Source organism: Sapajus apella, unplaced genomic scaffold (assembly GCF_009761245.1).
Source record: "Sapajus apella isolate SASKATOON/1434 unplaced genomic scaffold, GSC_monkey_1.0 scaffold41, whole genome shotgun sequence".
Taxonomy (NCBI): Eukaryota; Metazoa; Chordata; class Mammalia; order Primates; family Cebidae; genus Sapajus; species Sapajus apella.
Window position 1 is genome coordinate 13,799,632 of NW_022436981.1, and position 22,150 is coordinate 13,821,781.

Here is a 22,150-nt window from a genome sequence, read left to right on the forward strand (position 1 = left end):
TTAATCCTGCACACAGCATAGAAAGACACTGTAAGGAAACCACAGAAGAAGAAACAAATGATAATATTAGCTTTATAAAGAGAACCAGTCTCTCTCTCTCACACACACACACACACACACACACACACAGATGAAAACCTCTATAAACAATGAAATTATGTTATTTTATAGGACAATTTCTCTGTTTATAATGTTTTCCTTATGATACATAACACATAAGACATATTTATCATATGTCTTTATGATAAATGAAATCTCCTTAGAACTATTTATATCACACATAGGAAGCAAATTTCTAGCAATATTTATTTAGAAAGATAAACATTTCAAATAAATCCACATGACAAAAGTTCATAACACTTCCATTCCCATTATATTTCAATTTGGTTAATGTCTTCATGCATCAGTAGGAGCAACATAAATAGAACAACCACAAGTCACCCTCCAGAAACCTACTCTTATCCCACCACTTCTCTCTGACTTAAGCATCTTGTCCACCTTGGATATTATCCCCTGGTTTTCCTTCTACTTCTGTGGTGGTTCCTTCTCATTCATTTTGGGTGGTTTATTCCTATCCACCCAACCATTAAATGTAGAATCCTAGACACTCAGAAATCAATCCTAAACAATCTCCTTTCATCCTATACTGTCTTACTAGAAAATTTTATTCACATGACTCACAAATTTATACCTACTGTAGGACCTGGCCTCTAAAGTCGGGACCCATTTAACTAATTGCCAGTGTGATATTTCCATCAAAATGCCTACAAGCCACTTATAATTCAACATATCAAAAATGGAAATTATGCATGCAACCCAAAATGATACTAGTCCGATGTTCTGTTTCACACCACTCTCCTGTACACCCTGAATTTAATCCATATCATCTGAACTCTAGTCCTATAAATGTTATCTTCTAAATATTTCTGATCTGTACACTTTTGTCTTTTACCATCACCATTAACCAAGTTCAACATACTGAAGTGATATGCTGAGTGAAGCTTTCCTGTTGCTCAAGAGTCATCACAATTATGGATGAAGGGCCTTTTCTTTCTTCCACCAATAGCAAAGAGAAGGTGCCTCTCCCAAACAAATGTGAGAAAGACTATAAGAAAGTAGAGGTTCCTATAAGAAGGAGAGACCAACCTCTCATTTCACAGTAGATGCCTGCTTACACGGAGGTGTTCTGGATTTTCTCACGGTGGTTATTTGAGCAGGAGGAGAGGACAGCTGAAAGGAGATGGCAAGGCTAAGACAGGGCTGGAAATACAAGTCCTCAAGCTACTTGGAAAATCAAGAACGTGTGAATTTGCCCCCATGGGTCAAGTGACTGTCCCACAAATCTTGTCGGGGATCCTAGACACAAGGAGCTCTGGGGTAGACTGTACAGAACAGAGGCTAAGTGGGGAGTGGAATGGGTAATAGAATACATACATGTTCATCATGAAAAGCCAGAATTTACATGACTTTTACACTTGAATCACTAGAGTCTGGTCAGTGTCAGTCTAAAAACCAGCAGGAACCAACAGCTCAAGAGCCACAATAGAGCCAACTAAGAAAGAGACAACTATCCCTTTCCTGTCCTTCCTCCTATTTCACTTACCAGAAGGGCCTGATCCAAGGGAAGACAATGATATTCCCCATCCCCACTGCTAACTGAGTCTAAAGTCTATTTCAAAAACACTTAGTGCATAAGCAAATGCTGGAGGTGTCATCATTCAAACTCCCTTTATTTAAAGAAGACTCTGCATCCCATGGTTCCCACTGGTGACAGATCCCACCATCTTAATTCAGTGGACAATAGGCCTGCCTCCACCTACATCATTTAGTTTGCATCTTCCATATACACAAGGTTTTCTTATTTGTTTGTTTGTTTGGCGGAGGATTTAACGCCACTTGCTGACAGAAACATTTTAGGAAAAAAAGTCTTCCTAGATAGTTCAAAAACATTAAATAATGAATAAAATGATTGATTCTACCTGGAGTCTTGCAGAGCAAAATTTTTAGAAGCAAGAAAATTACATTCCATATATCTATGAGAAGAAAAATTAAGTAAATACATATTCACAACTAAAGTTTATTAAAGATTAAGTTTCACTTTAAAAGGCCTTTGAATCTTGCCTCAGCAGTTGTTAAAGCCTCTGTCCCAGTGCTTTTAATGAGGCATTTTGCTCTGGGTAACAAGTAGCCTTTATAGGCCTGTAATCTAACAAAACATGCTAACACAATTATGATTTATAGTTTCACTAATGCTGATGACAAAAGACAGCGAATTAGTGTCATCTTAGGTCATGATCATTCTTCCCCCCAAAAATCAAAGCAAAAGTAAAATTCAAAACTCTGTGGAGACAAATGAGCTTCACAAATGTCATAAACATCTAAATAAAATTAGAAAACGTAATCTTTTTAGAAAGTACTGAACATGCTAGGCTAGTTTACCAAGGCTGGCAAACTACAGGCTTTGAACCAAATTTGGGCTAGTACCTGTGTTTTTAAAAAAAATTTCATTGAAACACAGCCATGATCTTTTTTTGTTTTTTTATTTTTTGAGGTCTGTCTGCATATTGTCTACAGTTGCATTAACAATGCAGTGACATAGTTGGGTAGTTGTGACAGAGAAAGTATGGCAACAGTGATTGTATCAGCTACAAAGCTTAAAATATTTACTATCTAGCATTTCACAGAAAAGCTTTACTGACTCCTGCTAGATGCAATGCAAAATCTCCAGATCTGCTAAAATAACTGCTGTTCTTTGAAAGAAAAGTACCTAAGTACATGTCTTTTCTGGTGAGATTCATTTAGATGGATGGATAGAACTGTTGGGAGAAGGTGTTGACGTGTGTGTGACGGAGTATATGTTGTTTGCTGAGAGGCAATGGCAAGAAACACCAAGCCACCCCCAGGCAGAAAACTGCTAGAATAGTAAACAATATGTACTGGTCATGCACTAGTTAAACCAGTTCCCAAAACACAGGATATATGACCTTGTCCCCATTGCTAACTCACAAAGAGTGCTTTCTAGCTTATTTCTATTTTAGTAGTGAAAAGGCACTATAACTGCCTGTTTAGTCCATCTTTATTCTACGAAGAAACACTGAGCACCTGCTTATTAAAAATAATCACTGTTCACAAAGAATAAATACGTGGGTCAGAGTCTGCTCTGGACTTTCAACTGGGAAATGCTGTCAGCCCCCTGACGTCCCACTCTGATCCCACTTTGGCACTCTATCTTTGTGTCTGTTTCTTAATTCCTTCAGTGCCACCTGGGTTGGGGTCTCCACGACCAAGCTGGTCTTGGCATAGAACAAATAGATCTGCAGATAAACAGATAAACTGTCGACTTTAGTAATATTTTCATTCACAGTATCTGAAGGAGATGAATAAAGGACATTAAAGGTGCTCTTCTAATCTTATTTTAAGAATCACTTTATTCTTTAAAGAATGTATTGAATGAAGATTATTTACCTCAAATTATGTTCATGAAAAGAAAATAATTTTATTATTTCTTTCCTTTGTGCCATTAACCCTTAACAGCTCATATTGACTCAGTCACGTCTATACATTATTCCCAGCAAACAGCTCAGGGAAGAATGTACATAGTTTGTTTTTTTGCTTTTTGCTTTTTGCTTTCTCTTTTTTGAGACAATCTCACTCTGTCTCCCATGCTGGACTGCAATGGTGCAACCTTGGCTCACTGCAACCTCCACCTCCCAGGTTCAAATGATTCTCCTGCCTCAGTTAAGTAGTCGGGACTACAGGAACATGTCACCACAGCCAGCTAATTTTTGTATTGTTAGTAGAGACAGGTTTTACCATGTTGACCAGGATGGTCTTGATCTCCTGACCTTGTGATCAACCCACCTCAGCCTCCCAAAGTGCTGGGATTACAGGTGTGAGCCACCATGCCTGGCCCAGTTATTTTTAAAATCTTGTTAACTTAAGCTTGACTTTAGTCTAATGAACTGATAATGAGCATCCTCGTCAACTCCTCTTCCACATAGAAGTCTAGATTATAAATCTTAATTCTCTATATGGCAGACATTCACCAAAATATGTTGTATGCTTCAAATTACCTAAAATACACAAGGTGTCATGAAAGTTGTAAGTTGATATTCGAAAAGATAATAATAATAGACAATACACATTGAGAGTCAATAAAGTACCAGGCACTGTTCCAAGAATATAGCAGAGTCTGACCTGCTCTTCATCAAATCTTCTTCCTCCTCTTCCTATGGACATTGCCTGAATTCTGGCCAATCAAATGTTCCTGGTTCATAAAAACTTCTTGTGCATAGGCCTCCATGCTTTCTCCTTTTCACTGATTTGACAGAAATGAGCCCAACAACTTGAGAAATCACTGTTGAAGTTAAGTGAGCCCCAAGATGAAAAAAACCTGGGTCCCCAAACACAGCTTAGAAGACAGCCCCTTTCTAAAAAGACTTCTTATTTGGGGGAGAGGATAAGATGGCCAACTAGATGCAGCCAGAAAACACCACTCACACTGAGAGAGACCAAAATATAGAGTAAGCAGACATACTTTGAGTACTTTCCTGTGGCCTGAGATCACTTTGGATCCCCCAGCATGACAGAAGCTAGATCCCAAGGGTCCAGAAAATGGAACCAGAGACCGTTCCCAGTACCCCAAAACTACAGTGCCAAGCTGGAAGTGCCAAGCTGAGATGTCTGGTCAGAACTAAAGCAGGGGAGGATACCCCACTCTCAGAGCACTAATAGGGGTGAAATGCAGAGGTTCATGGGCCAACATAAGAGCAGGGCATGCCTCCATTCAGAAAGAATGTGAGCTATTGCCCTGCCATGGCCTCTACCCAAAGTAGCCCTACAGCCCAGAACATCTAATAAAGGAAACATATTTGTAGTGCCAGTGATCAGAGTGAGCTTTCCCAAGACCCAGGAATAAACCTGGTGAGGGAATCATATCTCTCTAACCTCCATTACAGAGCATGGTTGTAAACACAAGGAAATACAAAAGAGCCCTGTAGCTAAGTAAGAGCCAGCCTGCCCACCACTACTCTAAATCACCACTTAATGAATCGCAATTCAAACCACAACACCAAAAATATTCTGTTAATATGCACCCCTGTGAAACCAAGGGCAAAAATCCATCTACAAATAAAGATCATGTGCTGAGCCTTGGCCCTCTGAAAGTACTCAGAAATGAAGTCAATTTTGACTATACTCAACTTACACCGCAGCTTAAGGAACGCCAGCCCTCTCAGGTGAGAAAGAATTAGCATTAGAACTCTGGCAATTCAAAAAGCCAAAGTGTCCCCTTACCTCCAAACAAGCCCACTGGCCACCCAGCAGTAGTTCTTAATCAGAATGGAATGATAGACCAAGAATTTACAATCTGGATGGCAAGGAAGCTCATTGATCTATGGGAGAAAGTTGAAACTAAATCCAAGGAATCCAGTAAGATGACCAAAGAGCCGAAAGATGAAATAGCCATTTTAAGAAAGAATAAAACTAAATTTCTGAACTGAAAAATGTACTACAATAATTTCATAATACAATTGTAAGTATTAATGTCAGAATAGACCAAGCTGAGGAAAGAATCTCAGAGCTCAAAGATCAGTTCTTCATATCAACTCAGACAAAAATTTTTAAAACTTCTAAAATGAACAAAGCCTCTGAGAAATATGAGATTAGGTAAGGAGAACAAACTGACAACTTATGGACATTTGTGAGAGAGGAGAGAGAATAAGCCACTTGAAAAATATATTTGAGGACATAGTCCACAAAAATTTCTCTAATCTTGCTAGAGAGGTAACATGCCAATTCAAGAAATAAACAGAACCTCTGACAGTTACACAATGGCAAGATCAAAATTTCACATATCACTACTACCCCTTAATGTCCCTGCCCCACTTAAAAGACATAGAGTAGCAAGCTAAATAAAAAGAAAAGACCCAACAATCTCCTGGCTTCAAGATACCCATCTCACATGTGATAATACCCACAGGCTCAAAGTAGTTAGAGAAAGATCTACCCTGCAAATGGAAAACATAAACAGAGCAGTGGTTGCTATTTTTATGTCAGTTAACTCAGACTTTTAACCAGCAACAATTAATAAGGACAAAGAAGAGCATTACATGATATAAAAGGTCCAATTCAACAAGAAGACTTAAGTGTTGTAAATATATATGCACCTGACATTGGAGCATCCAAATTCATAAAACAAGTTTGTCTTGACTGATATAAAGGATTAGACAGCCATAAAATAATAATGGGAGACTTCTACATCACACTGATGGTATTAGATAAACCACTGAGGCAGAAAATAACAAAGGAATTCTGGACTTAAATTCAACACTCGACTAATTGGACCAAATAGACATTTACAGAACACCCCACCCATCAGCCACAGAATATACAAGAAACATTGTGATATGTTTCTCCCACCCTAATCTCATCTTGAATTATAATCCCCACATGTCCAGAAAGATATCTGGTGGGAGGTGACTGGATCATGGGGGTGGTTTCCCCCATGCTGTTCTCATGGTAGTGAGGGAGTTCTTGTGAGTACTGATGGTTTAAGAGTATGGCACTTCCTCCCTCATGCTCTCTCTCCTGCTGCCTTGTGAAGAAGGTGCCTGCTTCCCCTTCACTTTCTGCCACAATTGTAAGTTTCCTGAGGCCTCCACATCCATGCAGAACCCAGTCTCTGGTGGTATTCTTCATAGCAGTATGAAAACAGACTAATACAGGAAATTCGTACCAGGAGTAGGGTACTGCTATAAAGATAAACTGAAAATGTGGAAGCAACTTTGGAACTGGATAACAGGCAGAGGTTGGAACAGTTTAGAGGGCTCAGAAGAAGACAGGAAGATGAGGGAAAGTTTGGAACTTCCTAAAGACTTGTTGAATGGTTTTGAGCAAAATGTTGATACTGATATGGACAATGAAGTCCAGGCTGAGGTGGTCTCAGATGGAGATGAGGAACTTACTGGGAACTATAAAGCAAAGGTCATTCTTGTGATGCTTTAGCAAAGAGACTAACAGAATTCTACCCGTGCCCTAGAGATGTGTGGAATTTTAAACTTGAGAGAGGATATGTGGCAGAAGAAATTTCTAAGATGCACCCAGACTTAGGGTATCTGGCAAAGAAATTTCTAAGCAGCAAAGTATTCAAGAAGTGACCCAACTTACTATGAAAGCATTCAGTTATATGCATTTACAAAGAGATGACTTGAAATTGGAACTTGTGTTTAAAAGGGAAGCAGAGTATAAAGATTTGGAAAATTTGCAGCCTGACTATGCAGTAGAAAATAAAAACCCATTTTCTGGGGAGGAATTCAAGCCAGCGGCAGAAATTTGCATAAGTAACTAGGTGCTGGATGTTAAGAGCAAGAGAATGGGCAAAATATCTCCAGAGCATGTCCAAGACCTTCCTGGAAGTCACTTCCAACCAGGACCAAAGGCCTAAGAGGAAAAAATAGCTTTGTGGGCTTGGCCCAAGGCCCCACTCCTCTGTACAGCTTCAGGACTTCATGACTTATGTCCCAGCCACTCCAGCTCCAGCCATGCCTAAAGGAGCCAAGGTACACCTTGGGCCATTGCTTCAGAAAGTGGAAGTCCCATGCCTTGATGGCTTCCATGTTGTTGGGCTTGTGGGTATGCAAGAGACAAGAGTTGGGCTTTGGGAGCCTCCACCTAGATTTTGGAGGATATTTGGAAATGTCTGGATGTCCAGGCAGAAGACTGCTGCAGGGGTAGAGCCCTCATGGAGAACCTCTGCTAGGACACTGCAGAAGGATAATGTGGGATTGGAACCCACACACAGAGTCCCCACTGGGGCACTGCCTAGTGAAGCTCTGAGAAGAGGACCACCATCCTCCAGACCACAGAAAGGCAGATCCACTGACAGCTTGCACCAAGCATCTGGAAAGGCTGCAAGTACTCAACACCAACCCAAGAAAGCAGTCATGGGGCAGAGCTGACCAAGGTCTCGGGAGCTCACCCATTGCATCAACAAGCCCTGGTTGTGAGACATGAAGTAAAAGGAGATCATTATCATTTTGTAGCTTTAAGATTTAATGAGTGCCCTGCTGGATTTTGGACTTGCATGGGGCCTGTGGCCCTTTTGTTTTGGCCAATTTCTCTCCCAATTTCCCATATTAATGGGAACATTTACCCAATGCCTATACCCCTGTTATATCTTGGAAGTAACTAACCTGATTTTGATTTTACAGGCTCATAGGCAGAAGGGACTAGCCTTGTCTGAAATGAGACTTTAGACTTTTGGGTTAATGCTAGAATGAGTTAAGAATTTGTGGGACTGTTACAAAGGCAAAATTGGTTTCGAAATGTGAAAAGGTCACGAGACTTGGGAGGGGCCAGGGGTGTAATGATGTGGCTTGGCTCTGTGTCGCCACCTAAATCTCATCTCCAATTGTAATCCCTAGGTGTTGAGGGAGGGGCCTGGTGGGAGATGACTGGATCATGAGGGTAGTTTCCCATGCTATCCTTATGATAGGGAGTTCTCATGAAATCTGATGGTTTAAAAGTGGCAGTTTCCCCTGTACTCTCTCTCTCCTGCTGTCATGTGAAGAAGGTACTTGCTTCTTCTTCACCTTCTGCCTCAATTTTAAATTTCCTGAGGCTCCCCCAGCCATGTGGAACTGTGTGTTAATTAAACATTTTTTCTTCATAAATTACCCAGTCTCAGGTAGTATATTTATAGCAGTGTGAATATGGACTAATACACATTCTGAGATCAAAAACATGCTTGGTCATAAAGGAAATCTCAATAGATTTTTTTTAAAAAATCAAATTCATACCAATCACTTCCTTGGACCACAACTCAATAAAAATATAATTCAACATCAAGAAGATCTTTCAAAACTATACAAATACAATGAAAATAAACAACTTGCTCCTGAATAATTTCTGGGTGACATGAAAATTAAGGCAGAAATTAAAAACTTATTTGAAATTAATGAAAATAGGGACACAACTTACCGAAATCCCTGGGATTCAGCCAAAGCAATGTTAAGAGGAAACTTTATAGTGCTAAATGCCTTCATTGAGAAGTTAAAAAAAGCTCAAATTAACAATCTAACTTTGCACCTAGAGGAACTAGAAAAAAAGAACAAACTAATCCCAAATATAGCAGAAGAAAAGAAATAAATTAGAGAAGAAATGAATAAAATTGAGATACATACATTCATATAAGATCAATGAAACCAAAAGTTAGCACTTCAAAAGAATAACAAAATTGATAGACTGCTAGCTATAACAACAAAGAAAACAGAGAAGATCCCAATAAGCACAATCAGGAATGACAGAAATAACATTACAACTGATCACACAGAAATACAAAGGACTCTTGAGACTATTGTAGACAGCTGTGTGCACACAAATTAGAAAACCTAAAGAATATGGATAAATTCCCAGAAACATACAACCTCCTAAGATTGAATTAGGGAGAAAGTTAAAACTTGAACAAATAAATAACAAGTTCTGAAATTGAATTTGTAATAAAAAACCAAAACAATCCTAACCCAGATAGATTTTTAGCCAAATTCTACCAGGCATACAAAGAAGAACTGGTACCAATCATACTAAAACTATTCCTAAAAATGGAATTCTATTCAAGGAAAAGGAGGGGCTCCACCCTAACTCATTCTATAATGCCAGAATCTGCATGAGACAAAAGTTTGACATAGACACAATGAAAAAAGAAAACTTCACACCAGTAACCTTGATGAACATACGTGCAAAAATCCTCAACAAAATACTATCAAACCCAACCCCAGTAACACATCAAAAAGGTAATACACCACAAACAAGTAGACTTTATTCTTGGGATACAAGGCTGATTCAACATATACAAATTGATAAATTTGATTCACCACATAAACAGAATTAAAAACAAAAACCATATGATCCTTTTATTAGACACAGAAAAAGCTTTCAATAAAATCCAACATTCCTTCATGATAAAAATTATTAACAGAGTAGGCATTGAAGGAACATATGTCAAAATAATAGGAGCCATCTATGGCAAACCCACAGCCAACATCATACAGAATAGGCCAAAGCTGGAAGTATTCCCCTTGAGAAGTGGAAAAAGACAAGGATGCCCACTCTCACCACTCGTATTCTACATAGCACTGGAAGTCCTAACCAGGGAAATAAGGCAATAGAAAGAAATAAAAGGCATCCAAATAGGAAAAGAAGGGTGAAACTATCTCTCTTTACAGATTATGTGATTCTATACATAGAAAACTCTGAAGATTCCGCCAAAAGGCCTAGAACTGACAATTGACTTCAATAAAGTTTCAAGATATAAAATCAATGTACAATTTTTAGTAGCATTTCTATGCACCAATTATATTTAAGCAAAGAGTCAAATCAAGAACACAATCTCATTTACAATAGCCACCCACACAAAAGAAAAATGAATACCTAGGAATACAGTCAACCATAAGGGTGACAGATCTCTACAAGGAGAACTACAAAATACTGCTGAAAGAAATCAGAGATGAAACAAAAAAAGGGAAAAACATTCCATGCCCATGGATTAGAAGAATCAATATCATTAAAATGACCATACTGTCCAAAGCAATTTATAAATTTAATGCTGTTCCTATCAACATCATTTTTCACAGAATTAGAAAAAACGATTCTAAAATTTATATGGAACCAAAAAAAAAAAAGCCCAAATAGCCAAAACCATCCTAAGTGAAATGAATCAATCTAGAGGCATCACAGCACTTGGCTTAAAACAATACTATAAAGCTACAGTAACCAACACAATATGGCACAAAAAAAACAGTCACTTAAACAAATGGAACAGAATAGAGAACCCAGAAATAAAGCTTCCCACTGCAACCATCTGATCTTTGAGCTGACAAAAGCAATCAATTAGAAAAGTACTCCCTATTCAGCAAATGGTGCTCAAATAACTGGCTAGCCATATGCAGAAGACTGAAACTGGACCCCTGCCTTTCACCATACTTGAAAATTAAACTCAAGATGGATTAAAGATTTAAATATAAAATCTCAAACTATAAAAATCCTAGACAAAAACTTAGGAGATACTCTCCTCTACATTGCCCTTGGCAAATAATTTTTGGCTAAGTCCCCAAAAACAATGGCAACATGAACAAAAATTGACAACTGGGGCCTAATTAAAGAGCTGCTGCACAGCAAAATAAATTACGAATAGAATAAACAGAAAACCTACAATCTGGGAGAAAATATTCACAAACCATGCATCTGACAAAGGTCTAATATCTGGAATTTATAAGGACCTAAAACAAATCAACAAGAAAAAATAATAATAACCCCATTAAAAACGGGTAAAAGACATGAACAGACACTTCTCCAAAGAAGAAAATGTAGCCAGTAAACATATAAAAAAAAATGTTCAACATCACTAATCATCAGAGAAATGCAAATCAAAACTACAGCGAGATAGACACCATCTCATACCAGTCAGAATGGCTATTATTAAAAAGTTCAAAATTAACAGATGCTGGCAATGCTATGGGGAAAAGGGTATGCTTATACGCCGTTGGTGGGAATACAAATTACTACAGCCACTGTAGAAGGAGTTTGAGGATTTCTCAAACAACTAAAAAAAGGGCTACCGTTTGACTCAGTAATCCCATTACTGAGTACATGCTGAAAGAAAAATAAAATTATTCTACCAAAAAGACGAAAGTATGTGTATGTTCATCCCTGCACTATTCACAATAGCAAAGACATGGAATCAATCTAGTTGCCCATTAACAGTGAATTGGATAAATAAAATGTGGTACATACATACCACAGAATGCTGTGCGGCCATAAAAATGCGTGAAATGTCCTTTCCAGCAACACAGAGGCAACTAGAGACTATAATCATAGGCAAATTAACACAGGGACAAAAAACATAAACCTGCACGTTCTCAGTCACAAGTGGGAGCCAAACATTGAATACACACGGGCATAAATATAGACACTGTGGATTACTAGAGGGGAGAGGGAGAAACAGGAGTATGTGTTGAAAAATTATCTATGGGGTACTATACTCAGTATTTGGGTGATAGTTTCAATCATAGCCCCAACCAATGATGCAATAGAGCCGCAATGTATCCCTGCAACAAACCTGCACATGGATCCCTGCATCTAAAATAAAAATTGAAATAATGTTTTAAAAGGTTTCCTGTTTTGATCTTTATGTGAGTGAGAAATTTAATTATGTAATACTTGAAGAATTATACATCTGGAGACTTGTTTGTTACTGTAGCTAGCATACATCACTCTAGCAGGTATTGTCATTTAATCACAAGGTATTTTCATTATTATCACTATGTATGGATAATAACTACCAAATACACTAGTCATTCCTGTTAAGAACAGCACCATAATTTATAAAAATATTCCAATTCATGTAGATATTTTACAACTGTGTAGCAGATTTTTAAAATGTCCTTAACTCCTTGATCTTAGAAATCCACTTATTTTTATCATGTTTGGGGTAAGTCATTCAGATACTAAACATTCTCAGTGAAACTAGCAAATACTAAATAAATAACAGATAAGGACATCAACTACAAATATCAAAATAATGGTTGGTGAATTCAAGTGAGACAGAAAGGTGGTTATTAAGACATAAACATACGTATATTTCTGACAAAGGAACAATATTAGCACTAATTACACAAATGCATGGGAATCCTACTTAAATCATAATTTGTTAATTCTCATATGTTTTTATATAATTTTGGTCAACATTAAAGATTCCTGGAACATCGTTTATTTGTTGAAGCATAAAATAATAATATTGTTCAAAGCAGCAAGGTTTTCCTTCAAATCTGGTCTTTATTTCAAAACAACTTTGGATATGTTGTGCCACTTAGATTGGAATTGTTTCTGTGTATTTTCTCTCTGGCAAACACAGAAGTAAGCAAGTGCCAGAAATGCTCATCTTTCCTTTCCCATAAGAACTCTTACCACCATTAACCACACCCTTGAGCATTAGACCCGCTTTATTCAGTGTATGTGAATAGGCTAAAATAAATGGTGGGATGTTTAAACAACTGTGAGATAACTGCCTGGGGGTTACACTTAATGATCTCCAAAAGCATTCCAGCTGACATATCTCTGTGTACGAGCCAGAAGGGAACCAGAGGTTTGACAGTAGGGGGTTGAAGAGGAGAGAATAAACAGCTCTTTTGTATAAGCACTTCATTCTTTGTCCCCTCATTCTCTCTCATTCTGTGTTGCCTGCAGAGGGGCCTATAAACACTGTATACTCCCCCCACTTCCCCAAATGAGCTAAACTCTTCATATGGCCCAAGAATCTTCTTTATCCCCTTTCCCTTTTTTCCTTTCCTTCAGATATGCATTTCATAAAATGTGCATACTTGTGCATTCATACAGCATGGTATATTTTACCAAGCTCTTTCACATCTGTTTTCACTGATCTCTAGAACAACTCTTTGGCTGAGTGGAGCACGGTCACAATCAGATGAAGAAAATGAGGCTCAGAGATGGCAGCAATTTCCCCACATCACACACATTGCTGGTGAATAACTGAACCTGTGTTGGAACCTCCACACACCCTACTAACTATCCAAATACCTTCACCTTTCTAAACACCTTTCTTCTTGAAAGAATAATGAACTACTCTAATTTCCTTGTCCTTAGATAAATTATGCTCATGCATGAGAATGAAGTTGCTTAAGCTGAGCTAGGGATTAGTGAGTGTAGAATGAGGTTGAGGTGGATTCAATGGCTCGTGATATAGTTTGGGTCTGTGTCCCCACCCAAAGCTCAAGCTGAATTGTAATTCCCAATGTTGGAGGTGGAGCCTGGTGGAAGGTGATTGGGTCACAGAAATGTTTCTCATGAATGGTTTAGCACCACCCTCTTGGTGCTGATCTCATTATAGTGAGTGAGTCCTCATGAGATCTGGGTGTTTAAAAGTGTGTAGCACCTCCCACCTCACTCTCGTTCTTGCTGCTCCCACCATATTTGACACGTTGCTCCCCCTTTGTCTTTCGCCATGACTGTAAGCTTTCTAAGGTCTCCCCAGAAGCCAATCAGATGCCAGTATCATGCTTCCTGTACAGCCTGTGGAACTGTGAGCCAGTTAAATCTTTTATTTATAATACCCAGTCTCGGGTATTTCTTTATAGCAATGTGAAAGCTCACTAACACGGTTTGTGGTGAAGCTGGCAGCTAGGCATCTTTGCCTGGGACTCCTGTAGTTTCTGGAATTGCTGATAGCCACAGCAGGGGCCAGAATGTCTTTCCCTTGGCAATCAAACAGCGACCACTCCTTTCCGATATAACTCTCATGAGGACCATTCCATTCCAATTGACAGACTTGATAACTCCAGGATTGTGTAGGAAAAATTCTGGAAATACTTAAGGGTGGCTCAGAAACCTCAGGTGCAAAATAAAAGCTGCATTCATTTAATCACTTCAAACATCAAAGGAGGTGTTTAAATGAGTCTTTGTGTATGATGATTAACAATATTATCTGTCAGCAGGTGAACCAGAAAGATACACTAGCAAGAACACTGAGATACATCTCTTCTTCTGTCTAGCAGTGTCATAGCTTTGCATCTCGACTATGTGAGTCAGATGGTAACGTTCCCTTTGTCTGTAAGACTACCAACCTCCTTCAGTAACCCAGGGTAATGTTTAACAGCAATGAAAGGAACTTAACTCTGATAAATCACCTAGTGCCTCAGTGGCTCATTTGAATGAACTTCCTCCCCTCCTCTACTCTCCTTCTCGTTCTGTCATAAATATACACACACACACACACACACACACACACACACACACACACACACGGAATACAAAAAGCTACCATCTTTCACTAAATACATTATCTTCCAAATAACGTTTTACTTACCTACTCCCACAAGTTGTACATCTAACTATTTATTTCATCATTTTTTATTGATTCAATGAATATTTATTGTGTTCACTTAATACCAAAGACTCATCTAGATCACCTGATTTCAGTTCCACAAACTTTTCCTGTGAGATTCCGTTAAAAATATTCTTGTTAATATTATTACCTCATCAAGTATTGACTAAGTCCTGAACTATCAAGAAATAAGTTTGGATACATGTGTCACAGGACCAGGCTTCTATTGCTCCATTCTGCTTCCTTCCAAGTTTTTCAACTCTTCTCCAAATTCCTGATATTATTGTGAATTCTTTGCACAATGGAATGCAGTTCAGTGTAACTGTCACTCATAGAGCCTCCACTCTCAGCCAAGCACAGAACTGGTCTCCTGAAAAAGTGATGAAAAGTGAACAAGACACCATTCCTGCCCTTGAGGGGCTCACCTGTCTTTATGGTGAATAAAATGCTATCAGAAAAGCCCAATCAAAGACTCTAAGCATATAAGAAAGGAAGAAAGATGGAAACATTTGCGGCTTGCATACTGAGTGATCAGGAATGTAACACACAATCTTTTGTATGAAAGAGATTTATCCTCATCACTTTACAGGTAAGGAAACTGAGCCTGATAGGATTGAAACCGTTTACCCTGGCCAAAAAATACACACACACACACACACACACACACACACACACACACACACACAAAATAGACAAATAGACAAATAGCTGGGTGTAGTCTCAGCTACCAAAGGTACTGAGGTAGGAGGATCACTTGAGCCCAGGAGGTTAAGCCTGCAGTGGGCCATGATCGTGCCACTGAACCCTAGCCTGGACAACAGAGAAAGATCTGGTCTCAAAAAATAAAAATAAAAAAGCAATTTACCCAAATCTGCCTGACGATAAAGCCAATGTCCATTCCACTACACCACACTTTCCTATGATCCTCACAGCTCAACATCTCAATCCTCTGTCCTCCCTCCAGCTTTCATATCCCAGGTATTCCTATTCCTGATTCCTAACTGGGAAGACCTCAGAAACAGGACTACAGCCTAGCATGTTAGGGCTGACACAAGAAAAGAAAATGAGAGCTTTCATATGTCTTTGAAGATCATCGCCTTTCAATGAACAATGATAATATCAAATAACAGTTATAAAGTTAGAGTTTACAATGCCATTTCACATTTCAATCATGAATAATAAAAACTGTAAAAGGGTACTGAGAACATGTTTTGTTTTTGGTTTTTTTTTTTTCTTTTTTTTAAATATAGAGATGGGGTTTCTCCATGATGGCTGGGCCAGTCTCGAACTCCTGACCTCAGGTGATCCACCCACCTCGGCCTCCCAAAGTGCCCGGCCTGTTTTGTCCTTTTTATACATAGTTAGTATGGTAACGAGGGAAAGCAAAGAGGTAACAGACAGTGGGCATCACCCTAACCACCACTACTATTATCATCAACTCCAACAAGCAGAAAATGTTCCATGAGCTCTACATGCCAAGAATACTTCCAGAATTTTATAGAAATAAAATATCAAATTCTGCTGATATTCTTCCTCATTGTGTAGTGGATAAATGTTTGTGCAGTAGATGAAAGAGATGAATTTGTCCACCTCTTTATCACCATTAGCTTTGAGCTGCTAATCTAAAGCAGCACTTCCATGGCCTGTGAGTTGAGTGGTTGCCTCTAGAACTCAGTTTATAAAATTAAGAAAAAATAGAAATACCTAATCCTTGTATTAATTGAGCATAGACTAAGTAGAAGATTGATACAGGCAGATATTTGATAGCACCTGGACAAGAGAAATAAAGCCTATAATTAAATAACTCAATACCACAAGAAAAAGGTGTGTTCTAAGTAGAAGACTGATACAGGCAGATATTTGATAGCACCTAGACAAGAGAAATAAAGCCTATAATTAAATAACTCAATACCACAAGAAAAAGGTATGTTATAAGAAAGATATAGAAAAATACATTCTAAAAGCTTGAAAAGGAGAAACAGTAAATTCCAGAAAAACTTAGGAAATTTTTGTCAACACCAAATAACTTTGCTGTGAGATGATGTGTCAAGAGTGGGTCTTTACAATTGCTATTTTCTACACGGTAATTCATTCTAAACATTTTTAGAGGAATACTAAAAGCACTGGTGCCTTCAAATTTCAGATATGTCAAATAAGCAACTATTGATTGTGGTCATACACAAAAGTCTATGTTTCTAGATTAGAAAAGCACTTCAGGAAGCCTTTGTTTTAATTACCATCAAAATTTTATTACAATTATAGGTATCATGAGGATTTTAATCGAATTCTGAATAATTTTTAAAATGGGAAATTTTAAGCTGGAAAGGGCAAACAAGAAATTTGTTCCTGGTGAGGAATGGTAGTAAATTTCCTTTTTTATGTAAGATTTTGTTTTTTCTCATGCTCATGGTTTTTCATAAATAGAAAAAAACAATTTTATAGCAAATATTCCCAGAAAAAAACTAAAATTACAAAGGTACAAAGACTAGAGCCACACATAATAGTAGAACACATAATTTTCTATTATTATTAAATATGTTCAGTCAGATGAAGAGGCCTGGATGCCAGATACACCATATAAATAATTCAAAGTTTGTCCATCATAAACTTACCATGGGAAAGCTCCTCTGTGGTCAGAACAGCATGCAGAACATTGCACAGCATGAAAACGTCTGCCAGATGCATTGTTTGAGTGTTATATTAAATAAATCAGATCCAGACACCTCCATCTTACACAATTTTCAATATAGTAAGGCTTTCCATGAAATGTATAACTCATTAGTAATTATCCTGCAAATACAGATATTATCTATGGACATGTTAGCTGGATGATAGATTGTCCCCCAACAAAAACAACTATTTCTTACCCAGTATGCAAGATCCCCCACCACTGAAAAATCACATTACAAACCTGTTTCATGGCCATTTGAGTTAATGAACTCTTGTTTGTAAAAATTGTGTCAATAGTCTCCTAAATTACTATTAAGTTTCAATGGCCTTCTCAGCATAGATGTACTTATTTGAAGTAATCCTTCACATTTAAAAAAATATTGAAGGAACTTCTATTACAATTATGAGATGTTGTAGAAATATGTATGCAAAATATATTCTAACACAATAAATATGTTCAAAAACATTTTAAGTATTTAGCAATCTGTATAAAAGACTTTCTAAAATAAGTACACTTTAACTCAGTAATTCCACTGTTAACTATCTATCTTAAGGGAATCAAGACTTGCATAAAGATTTATGTGCAAGGTTCTCAGTGTAGTATTATTTGCAAAAAAAAAAAATGTGAAAAAGAAAGTGTGGCCAAAAAATTATTATAAATAAATGTATTAGAATAATATATACTCATTAAAAATTGTCTTTTGACAAATATTTAATCATTGTAGAAAAAATCTCATAATAAAGTTTAAGAGAAGAAAGGAAAAGAACAAATACTCTGCACAAAGCCATCTCCAAACTTAACAAATAAATGTAGGCATGTAGTAAAAACATACTTAAATTATACCAAGTTAACAGCACCAGGGAGTACTATTATGAATAATTCTTGTTTACTTCAACTTTCCTACACTCTTAAAATAATTATAATGAATATATACTATTTTTTAAAAGGAAGACATATACCAAAAGCAAATCATTTCTGTAATTGGTGCTCAGAAAACTAGCAATGATGGTTGGTGATAAATGGGAGAATCACAAACAAGAAAATGACACCATTCTCCAAACGATGAGTGAATGAAAACCATGTGCAAACTTCAGGAAGTTATGAGTAGCCATTTGGAGGAGGAACCAAGTTTTTAAACAAACCTTGTGAAAGAGTATGTCATAACTCAAAAATTGCAGTATAAAAAGGATACAGTCTCAGAGGGCATGGCAGAGACGAAGGGTGGCATTGTATCTGTAGACACCACACACACACACACACACACACACAAACACACACTCCAGCAGGAGAGCAAACAGCAAATATAAGAGGGTTGGCCAACCTGGGGCAAGCCAAACAATTACTTTAGGCGGGGTGATTTGCTCAATTAACAGCTACTAAAACTGCAATTGCAAGGATGTGGATGTTTGTCGTTTTGTTTTGTTTTGTTTTTTGTTTTTTGAGACAGGGTCTGGCTCTGTCATTCAGGCTGGAGTACAGTGACACCATCTCAGTTCATTGCAACCTCTGCCTCCTGGGTTCAAGCAATCCTCCCACTTCAGCCTTCCAAGTAGCTGGGACTACAGGCACATGCTACCACACCCAGATAATTTTTGTATTTTCTATTTTTAGTAGAGTCGAGATTCGCCATGTTGCCCAGGCTGGTCACTAACGTCTGAACTCAAGTGATTTGCCTACCCCAGCCTCCCAAAGTGCTGGGTCTACAGGTATGAGTCGCAGAACCTGGCCTGTAGTTTTTAAATTAATGTTAAAAAGTAATCTTCATACTTTAAAGCACAATCTGGAAAACTGACTGTTATCTTAGTACACTGTTGTTTTTGTTGCTGTTATCAACCTATGCCATTTGATTACCAAAGCTGTATGAGTCTGTCACAGCTGTGTCTACTGACTACGGCTTTTCCTCTCCATCCCCAATGTCTTCATTAGTGTCTTCCCCTCCCCATCCATGCCCTCCACCCATGCCAGAATTACCATTTTAAGGCACAAATCTTATTACACCCTTCCTTACAATTCTTTCTTAGCTCCCACATGGCGATAGGATAAAATCCATCTCACTGCACTCTGGCAATGAGATGAACTTCGTCGGCCTACCCATTTCGTGTCTAGGAGATTCATCTTTCAGCTATTATTTCACGCTACACTTCACCCACTCCAAATAACTTACCCTTCTCCAAAATGTGCTTTGCTTTTCCAGGTTCCTGGGTCCATGGACATGGTTTTCTCTCCTCTGTTTTCTTTGCCTTTGAACCAACTTAATGAAACTCATTTAGGATGGCATTTGGGCATTAATACTTTTTAAGCCCCCAGGTGATTCAAATGTGCAGCCAAATGTTAAGAGCCACTTATCTAGTCTCTATTCAAGCATTTTGCTCCCTGCACTCTATTGATTTTGGTGTCTATGTCCCCAGTACTTCTTCCTGCCCCTCCCAGAAAACTGAATCAATCAATAGCAGGGACTTGACCATTCATTCATTCCTTCATCCAATGGATTCTATGTGCCAGGCATTAGTCATCTTGATATCTGAGCTCCTTCTTTCTTTCTTTCCACCTCGCTACCAGATAACCTGGTACAGAATAAGACTCAGTGACAATTTCTTATATTTTATTGAAACCATCACTAGGCTTTTCAAGCATTTCATCAGTATCTTAAATAGCTTTTTTTTAAAGAGCAATCAGTTAGCAAAGGTGATAGGTTCTTCCGTTTATTACATTAACTTCATATCATTTAGGGCTGGAAAGGATCTTAGAATTGTCCTCAGAATAAAACTCTAGGAGTAGCATTTGTCCTGAGAAATTTACCTCAAACAATGAAAATGGTTTGCTTCTTGGTAAATGTAGGTAAAAGAATTCCTTTACAGAAAACTAAAGGATAAATATATTTTAAAGGTGGAATTGACTCTTTTCATTTCTTTTGTGTTAGGAAAAGAAGAAGAAAACATGCCCCAAAAATGGTATTTATTATATTAAATTGGTATAGTCTTCTCAAGTACTCGTGTAATGTAACACTTAAATGAAAATTTTCTCAGCCACTACCCTCTTAAGGCTCCTTCTTATCTATCAAGCAAACCTAAATCCTCTTCCCACTTGTTAAAACCTTCCTCCAGGATCCTTCTAACCTCTCCTCTACCCTCCCTCCTTAGCCCACCTTCAGATCTCCTGATCTGCCACGTGAAGAAGATGCACTTCCTTCCTCTTCACCTTCACCATGATTGTAAGTTTCCTGAAGTCTCCACAGCCATGCTTCATGTACAGCCTGCAGAAGTTAAACCTCTTTTCTTCATAAATTTCCCAGTCTCAGGTAGTTCTTTATAGCAATGTGAGAATGAATTAACACATAGGAAATAAGTTTCTAATCAATTTCTAATCACCTGTCCTGAAGGCGGAGTCTTTGCAATACATTTTGCTAATCTCCCAAACACAGCGTGTTTACTCTTTTCTTCCCGCCACACATTATTCCCTCTTTGACTCTCACATGGAAAGGGAACAGTAATGCTGATTTTTTTTTTTTTGCCTTTCCCTAAGCCTTTTATACTGCCAGTTAATTAAATCCGGATATCATTAGCTCAGCCTGTTTCAGGAAACAGATATCCTTCTTCAAATATGTCAAGTAGCCTTGAAGCACTTCCATTTATTGGCAGATCAAATTTAATATCATGTCTTTCTTATCTTTTAGCCTCAATGTGAGGATTGATCATTTTTTATTTCTACTAATATGAAAATCTACTCATAAACCTGAATGTCAGCAGTGATTCTGCCACCATTTATTTATTGTTTTCCTAAGAAAAATTAATATGATAAATGAAAGATTAAAGTCAAATCAGTGTTATCTTCAAATAAAATAAAAGCCAAGAAGGTAACAAAATAAAGCTGCTCTTTTCAGAGAAGAAAATTGAAATCCTGCCTTGAGGTAGTTTCATCTCTATGAACATTCTTTCCATCTTCAGGCTTATTTCTTTTTTTTTTAATTGCATTTTAGGTTTGGGGGTACATGTGAAGGACATGCAAGATTGTTGCATAGGTACACATGTGGCAGTGTGATTTGCTGCCTTCCTCCCCTTCACCTATATCTGGCATTTCTCCCCATGCTATCTCTCCCCAACTCCCCACCCCACACTGTCCCTCCCCTATTTTCCCCCAACAGACCCCAGTGTGTAGTGCTCCCCTCCCTGTGTCCATGTGTTCTCATTGTTCAACATCCGCCTATGAGTGAGAACATGTGGTGTTTGATTTTCTGCTCTTGTGTCAGTTTGCTGATTCAGGCTTATTTCTGCAGAATGCTAGGAGATTATGGCCCCTTCTCACATTGTATGTTACTTTATACTATATATGGTTGAGGATTATCTGCTTTGAGTATCACTATCACTCTGTGAGGTAAGTAGAGGTTATTATCCACAGTTTTCAGTTGGAAAAAACAAGATGTTAAGTAAGGCAAAATAATTAGAAATTTAGGCCTATGAATTCACAAAACTGTTTGAACATTTTGAGTTAACAGTACTTGTTCAGTACTTACTATGTGCTCAGCCCCATGATAAATGCTATGGGAATATAAAAGAAGTAGCTTACATGGTATCAGCCTCATGGAA